The sequence below is a fragment of the Procambarus clarkii genome, chromosome 49, assembly GCF_040958095.1.
Source record: "Procambarus clarkii isolate CNS0578487 chromosome 49, FALCON_Pclarkii_2.0, whole genome shotgun sequence".
Lineage (NCBI taxonomy): Eukaryota > Metazoa > Arthropoda > Malacostraca > Decapoda > Cambaridae > Procambarus > Procambarus clarkii.
This window is the reverse complement of record NC_091198.1, coordinates 1368823-1377936: the sequence shown is the minus strand read 5'-3', so window position 1 is coordinate 1377936 and position 9114 is coordinate 1368823.

Genomic DNA, 9114 nt, shown 5'->3' with positions numbered 1-9114 from the left:
GTCTATGGATGTGTGTCTGTGTGTGAGTGTGTATATCCCTGTGAGTGTCCGGGTGAATGTGAGTGCCCCTGTGAGTGTCCGGGTGAGTGTGTGTCCGGTTATACCTGTGGGTCCACGAGGCCATCTGTGTCCCCTCAGATGGTCTCCCTTATCACAGTCTATGGGTGTGTGTGAGTGTCCCTGTGAGTGTTCGGGTGAGTGAGTGTGTGAGTGTCCGGGTTTATGTGAGGTTTGGTTCCTGGAACAATCCTTCCTCCCCCCCCCCCTCCCAAATCTCCTCCCTTATTCCCACCGTGGGTTCGAATCCCAGGTGATTAGACCTGCCCTAAGTCCATGGATCCAAGGTATCCATCCGTGGGCCCAACGGATTTCACCCCTTCCCCACTTTCCAAGGGCCAGGTCAATTCTAGCTATCCAGGGAACCTGTCGAAACAGAGGCAGCTACAGGAGGGGACACACAAATATTTGTGTCCTGCAGTTACACAACCGTTCCGACAGGCTCGATCGCAATCTATCCAGATGAGAACTCGTTCTCTTCCGACTAGACCACGCTGGAGTCGCTGTATGTCTCAAATTTGGTGCCTGTATTTATAGTTAGTATTTTTGGTGTATTAATTGATTTGTTTTAATTTTTTAATTACTTAGTTAGAGAGATTTAGGGAGTTGGGGGGGGGGGGGAACGGGTTGCGTGTGTAGTGGATTGTCGAGATCGTGGTTGGTTAGTATTTATGTAGTTGTGTTCACCTAGTTGTGCTTGCGAGGGTTGAGCTCTCCTCTTTCGGCCCGCCTCTCAACTGTCAATCAATCAATTATTACTAACTAATAAAAATTATTCCACACACACACATCCAGGAAGCCGCCCGTAACAGCTGTCTAACGCCCAGGTACATATTTACTGCTAGGTAACAGGGGCATCAGAATGATAGAAACTCTGCTGATTTCCGTTTGTTCCATCACCGGGAAATGGCATGAGCTAGGATTACGAGTCGAGAGCGACGTCCACTCAGCTATAAAGCCCCCTAGTTTGTGTATTGGTGCAAAAGAGTATTTGGGAGAGGTTAATGGAAAGGAATGATGTTTGGTGGCCTTGAAGGCTTTGGAGTTGGCAGTTATGAATTTAAGTATTTATTTTTTTAAGATAGGATATATAAGCAAAAGACGTTGCGAGATATAGTAAGAAAAGTTTTTCTGACTGAGGTAAGGTACTGTCTGATTGACTTGTATGTTAGGAAAAAGAATACATATTAGAAACTTAGATGATCTTTTGAAATGTTTCTTAGCAAATAGTTGCAAATTTTTGTGTAAAAAGCATTTGGTTACCGTACCCTAAACAAACACACGTGAGCAAAATTAGTCCACGGGATTCAGAGAGAGTGAGCAGCGAAATAGTAACAAAAAATGTGACAATGAGGGGAAACTATGTCATTCAAACGTTAACCATATAAATTACAGTAACACTAACCGAGCGTCCACATACATATTCCAATCAATTTACATAAATAGACATTCACTAATATATTCCTTTAAAATGGACACATGCAGATAGTTACAGTACACATGTCATATCAATTACTGGTACACATAAACACTCATAGCTGGACGTGTCTGTCGATCTTGACAATAGTAGACATGTAATAAAAAATGTGACAATAATGGGAAATTATGTCATTCAATCGTATAAATTTTAACCATATAAATTACAGTAATACTAATTGCGGGCACACGTACATATGTCAATCAATTTACATAAATAAACATTCACTAATGTGTACCTTTAAAATGGACACATACAGATAATTACCGTACACATGTCAGTTCAATTACAGGTACACATAAACACACATAGCTTCACGTGTCTGTCGGTCTTGACAATAGTACACATGGATACGCACACAAAACAGTCCATTATCAATTAACGTGTGTGTGTGTGTGTGTGTATTTATTTTCTCTTTGTATTTACTATATGTATCAGCAGAATCGAGTTATTAGCTCTTGGAACCCGCCTATCAAATATATGTATTTTTTTCTTTTTTATATCTACTACATCTATTTCTCTCTAACACAAACACACACACACACACACACACACAAACTGGAGGCCTACCGTCTAAACGGAGAGAGTTCGTTGGCTATAATGCTAATGGTCCCCGATCGAATCTCAGTTGATGCAATAGCAAACTCAACTCAAAAACTGCAAACTGAATACTCACACCCTAAAAGTGACTCGAACCCATACTGCCAGGAGCAACGCAACTGGTATGTACAGGACGCCTTAATCCGCTTGTGTCCATTTTAAAAGAATATATTAGTGAATGTTTATTTATGTAAATTGATTGCAATATGTTTCATTCCAATCATACATATTCCAATCAATTTACATAAATTTAATTTAAAAGTATGATTCCAATCTTGACATATGTCAAGCGGATTAATGCATCGTGTACATGCCAGTTGCGTTGCTCCTGGCAGTATGGGTTCGAGTCACTTCTGGGGTGTGAGTTTTCAGTTGCATATTAAATAAGTTTTCAGTTGCATATTAAATAATAAATATTTATTTATTAAATTTAATTTAATTTATTTATTTATTAAAATAATTATTTAATAATTGAATAAAATATTAAAAAAAATGATTTATTTATTTTTTAAAATTAAATACTAAATAATAAATTAAATATTGATATATACTTGTGGGTCCAGGAGGCCATCTGTGTCCCCTCAGATGGTCTCCCTTATCACAGTTTGTGTCTATGGATGTGTGTCTGTGTGTGAGTGTGTATATCCCTGTGAGTGTCCGGGTGAATGTGAGTGCCCCTGTGAGTGTCCGGGTGAGTGTGTGTCCGGTTATACCTGTGGGTCCACGAGGCCATCTGTGTCCCCTCAGATGGTCTCCCTTATCACAGTCTATGGGTGTGTGTGAGTGTCCCTGTGAGTGTTCGGGTGAGGGTGTGTGAGTGTGTGAGTGTCCGGGTTTATGTGAGGTTTGGTTCCTGGAACAATCCTTCCTCCCCCCCTCCCCAAATCTCCTCCCTTATTCCCACCGTGGGTTCGAATCCCAGGTGATTAGACCTGCCCTAAGTCCATGGATCCAAGGTATCCATCCGTGGGCCCAACGGATTTCACCCCTTCCCCACTTTCCAAGGGCCAGGTCAATTCTAGCTATCCAGGGAACCTGTCGAAACAGAGGCAGCTACAGGAGGGGACACACAAATATTTGTGTCCTGCAGTTACACAACCGTTCCGACAGGCTCGATCGCAATCTATCCAGATGAGAACTCGTTCTCTTCCGACTAGACCACGCTGGAGTCGCTGTATGTCTCAAATTTGGTGCCTGTATTTATAGTTAGTATTTTTGGTGTATTAATTGATTTGTTTTAATTTTTTAATTACTTAGTTAGAGAGATTTAGGGAGTTGGGGGGGGGGGAACGGGTTGCGTGTGTAGTGGATTGTCGAGATCGTGGTTGGTTAGTATTTATGTAGTTGTGTTCACCTAGTTGTGCTTGCGAGGGTTGAGCTCTCCTCTTTCGGCCCGCCTCTCAACTGTCAATCAATCAATTATTACTAACTAATAAAAATTATTCCACACACACACATCCAGGAAGCCGCCCGTAACAGCTGTCTAACGCCCAGGTACATATTTACTGCTAGGTAACAGGGGCATCAGAATGATAGAAACTCTGCTGATTTCCGTTTGTTCCATCACCGGGAAATGGCATGAGCTAGGATTACGAGTCGAGAGCGACGTCCACTCAGCTATAAAGCCCCCTAGTTTGTGTATTGGTGCAAAAGAGTATTTGGGAGAGGTTAATGGAAAGGAATGATGTTTGGTGGCCTTGAAGGCTTTGGAGTTGGCAGTTATGAATTTAAGTATTTATTTTTTTAAGATAGGATATATAAGCAAAAGACGTTGCGAGATATAGTAAGAAAAGTTTTTCTGACTGAGGTAAGGTACTGTCTGATTGACTTGTATGTTAGGAAAAAGAATACATATTAGAAACTTAGATGATCTTTTGAAATGTTTCTTAGCAAATAGTTGCAAATTTTTGTGTAAAAAGCATTTGGTTACCGTACCCTAAACAAACACACGTGAGCAAAATTAGTCCACGGGATTCAGAGAGAGTGAGCAGCGAAATAGTAACAAAAAATGTGACAATGAGGGGAAACTATGTCATTCAAACGTTAACCATATAAATTACAGTAACACTAACCGAGCGTCCACATACATATTCCAATCAATTTACATAAATAGACATTCACTAATATATTCCTTTAAAATGGACACATGCAGATAGTTACAGTACACATGTCATATCAATTACTGGTACACATAAACACTCATAGCTGGACGTGTCTGTCGATCTTGACAATAGTAGACATGTAATAAAAAATGTGACAATAATGGGAAATTATGTCATTCAATCGTATAAATTTTAACCATATAAATTACAGTAATACTAATTGCGGGCACACGTACATATGTCAATCAATTTACATAAATAAACATTCACTAATGTGTACCTTTAAAATGGACACATACAGATAATTACCGTACACATGTCAGTTCAATTACAGGTACACATAAACACACATAGCTTCACGTGTCTGTCGGTCTTGACAATAGTACACATGGATACGCACACAAAACAGTCCATTATCAATTAACGTGTGTGTGTGTGTGTGTATTTATTTTCTCTTTGTATTTACTATATGTATCAGCAGAATCGAGTTATTAGCTCTTGGAACCCGCCTATCAAATATATGTATTTTTTTCTTTTTTATATCTACTACATCTATTTCTCTCTAACACAACACACACACACACACACACACACACACACAAACTGGAGGCCTACCGTCTAAACGGAGAGAGTTCGTTGGCTATAATGCTAATGGTCCCCGATCGAATCTCAGTTGATGCAATAGCAAACTCAACTCAAAAACTGCAAACTGAATACTCACACCCTAAAAGTGACTCGAACCCATACTGCCAGGAGCAACGCAACTGGTATGTACAGGACGCCTTAATCCGCTTGTGTCCATTTTAAAAGAATATATTAGTGAATGTTTATTTATGTAAATTGATTGCAATATGTTTCATTCCAATCATACATATTCCAATCAATTTACATAAATTTAATTTAAAAGTATATTCCAATCTTGACATATGTCAAGCGGATTAATGCATCGTGTACATGCCAGTTGCGTTGCTCCTGGCAGTATGGGTTCGAGTCACTTCTGGGGTGTGAGTTTTCAGTTGCATATTAAATAAGTTTTCAGTTGCATATTAAATAATAAATATTTATTTATTAAATTTAATTTATTTATTATTTATTAAAATAATTATTTAATAATTGAATAAAATATTAATTAAAAAAATGATTTATTTATTTTTTAAAATTAAATACTAAATAATAAATTAAATATTGATATATACTTGTGGGTCCAGGAGGCCATCTGTGTCCCCTCAGATGGTCTCCCTTATCACAGTTTGTGTCTATGGATGTGTGTCTGTGTGTGAGTGTGTATATCCCTGTGAGTGTCCGGGTGAATGTGAGTGCCCCTGTGAGTGTCCGGTTATACCTGTGGGTCCACGAGGCCATCTGTGTCCCCTCAGATGGTCTCCCTTATCACAGTCTATGGGTGTGTGTGAGTGTCCCTGTGAGTGTTCGGGTGAGGGTGTGTGAGTGTGTGAGTGTCCGGGTTTATGTGAGGTTTGGTTCCTGGAACAATCCTTCCTCCCCCCCTCCCCAAATCTCCTCCCTTATTCCCACCGTGGGTTCGAATCCCAGGTGATTAGACCTGCCCTAAGTCCATGGATCCAAGGTATCCATCCGTGGGCCCAACGGATTTCACCCCTTCCCCACTTTCCAAGGGCCAGGTCAATTCTAGCTATCCAGGGAACCTGTCGAAACAGAGGCAGCTACAGGAGGGGACACACAAATATTTGTGTCCTGCAGTTACACAACCGTTCCGACAGGCTCGATCGCAATCTATCCAGATGAGAACTCGTTCTCTTCCGACTAGACCACGCTGGAGTCGCTGTATGTCTCAAATTTGGTGCCTGTATTTATAGTTAGTATTTTTGGTGTATTAATTGATTTGTTTTAATTTTTTAATTACTTAGTTAGAGAGATTTAGGGAGTTGGGGGGGGGGGAACGGGTTGCGTGTGTAGTGGATTGTCGAGATCGTGGTTGGTTAGTATTTATGTAGTTGTGTTCACCTAGTTGTGCTTGCGAGGGTTGAGCTCTCCTCTTTCGGCCCGCCTCTCAACTGTCAATCAATCAATTATTACTAACTAATAAAAATTATTCCACACACACACATCCAGGAAGCCGCCCGTAACAGCTGTCTAACGCCCAGGTACATATTTACTGCTAGGTAACAGGGGCATCAGAATGATAGAAACTCTGCTGATTTCCGTTTGTTCCATCACCGGGAAATGGCATGAGCTAGGATTACGAGTCGAGAGCGACGTCCACTCAGCTATAAAGCCCCCTAGTTTGTGTATTGGTGCAAAAGAGTATTTGGGAGAGGTTAATGGAAAGGAATGATGTTTGGTGGCCTTGAAGGCTTTGGAGTTGGCAGTTATGAATTTAATATTTATTTTTTTAAGATAGGATATATAAGCAAAAGACGTTGCGAGATATAGTAAGAAAAGTTTTTCTGACTGAGGTAAGGTACTGTCTGATTGACTTGTATGTTAGGAAAAAGAATACATATTAGAAACTTAGATGATCTTTTGAAATGTTTCTTAGCAAATAGTTGCAAATTTTTGTGTAAAAAGCATTTGGTTACCGTACCCTAAACAAACACACGTGAGCAAAATTAGTCCACGGGATTCAGAGAGAGTGAGCAGCGAAATAGTAACAAAAAATGTGACAATGAGGGGAAACTATGTCATTCAAACGTTAACCATATAAATTACAGTAACACTAACCGAGCGTCCACATACATATTCCAATCAATTTACATAAATAGACATTCACTAATATATTCCTTTAAAATGGACACATGCAGATAGTTACAGTACACATGTCATATCAATTACTGGTACACATAAACACTCATAGCTGGACGTGTCTGTCGATCTTGACAATAGTAGACATGTAATAAAAAATGTGACAATAATGGGAAATTATGTCATTCAATCGTATAAATTTTAACCATATAAATTACAGTAATACTAATTGCGGGCACACGTACATATGTCAATCAATTTACATAAATAAACATTCACTAATGTGTACCTTTAAAATGGACACATACAGATAATTACCGTACACATGTCAGTTCAATTACAGGTACACATAAACACACATAGCTTCACGTGTCTGTCGGTCTTGACAATAGTACACATGGATACGCACACAAAACAGTCCATTATCAATTAACGTGTGTGTGTGTGTGTGTATTTATTTTCTCTTTGTATTTACTATATGTATCAGCAGAATCGAGTTATTAGCTCTTGGAACCCGCCTATCAAATATATGTATTTTTTTCTTTTTTATATCTACTACATCTATTTCTCTCTAACACAAACACACACACACACACACACACACAAACTGGAGGCCTACCGTCTAAACGGAGAGAGTTCGTTGGCTATAATGCTAATGGTCCCCGATCGAATCTCAGTTGATGCAATAGCAAACTCAACTCAAAAACTGCAAACTGAATACTCACACCCTAAAAGTGACTCGAACCCATACTGCCAGGAGCAACGCAACTGGTATGTACAGGACGCCTTAATCCGCTTGTGTCCATTTTAAAAGAATATATTAGTGAATGTTTATTTATGTAAATTGATTGCAATATGTTTCATTCCAATCATACATATTCCAATCAATTTACATAAATTTAATTTAAAAGTATGATTCCAATCTTGACATATGTCAAGCGGATTAATGCATCGTGTACATGCCAGTTGCGTTGCTCCTGGCAGTATGGGTTCGAGTCACTTCTGGGGTGTGAGTTTTCAGTTGCATATTAAATAAGTTTTCAGTTGCATATTAAATAATAAATATTTATTTATTAAATTTAATTTAATTTATTTATTTATTAAAATAATTATTTAATAATTGAATAAAATAATTAAAAAAAATGATTTATTTATTTTTTAAAATTAAATACTAAATAATAAATTAAATATTGATATATACTTGTGGGTCCAGGAGGCCATCTGTGTCCCCTCAGATGGTCTCCCTTATCACAGTTTGTGTCTATGGATGTGTGTCTGTGTGTGAGTGTGTATATCCCTGTGAGTGTCCGGGTGAATGTGAGTGCCCCTGTGAGTGTCCGGGTGAGTGTGTGTCCGGTTATACCTGTGGGTCCACGAGGCCATCTGTGTCCCCTCAGATGGTCTCCCTTATCACAGTCTATGGGTGTGTGTGAGTGTCCCTGTGAGTGTTCGGGTGAGGGTGTGTGAGTGTGTGAGTGTCCGGGTTTATGTGAGGTTTGGTTCCTGGAACAATCCTTCCTCCCCCCCTCCCCAAATCTCCTCCCTTATTCCCACCGTGGGTTCGAATCCCAGGTGATTAGACCTGCCCTAAGTCCATGGATCCAAGGTATCCATCCGTGGGCCCAACGGATTTCACCCCTTCCCCACTTTCCAAGGGCCAGGTCAATTCTAGCTATCCAGGGAACCTGTCGAAACAGAGGCAGCTACAGGAGGGGACACAAATATTTGTGTCCTGCAGTTACACAACCGTTCCGACAGGCTCGATCGCAATCTATCCAGATGAGAACTCGTTCTCTTCCGACTAGACCACGCTGGAGTCGCTGTATGTCTCAAATTTGGTGCCTGTATTTATAGTTAGTATTTTTGGTGTATTAATTGATTTGTTTTAATTTTTTAATTACTTAGTTAGAGAGATTTAGGGAGTTGGGGGGGAACGGGTTGCGTGTGTAGTGGATTGTCGAGATCGTGGTTGGTTAGTATTTATGTAGTTGTGTTCACCTAGTTGTGCTTGCGAGGGTTGAGCTCTCCTCTTTCGGCCCGCCTCTCAACTGTCAATCAATCAATTATTACTAACTAATAAAAATTATTCCACACACACACATCCAGGAAGCCGCCCGTAACAGCTGTCTAACGCCCAGGTACATATTACTGCTAGGT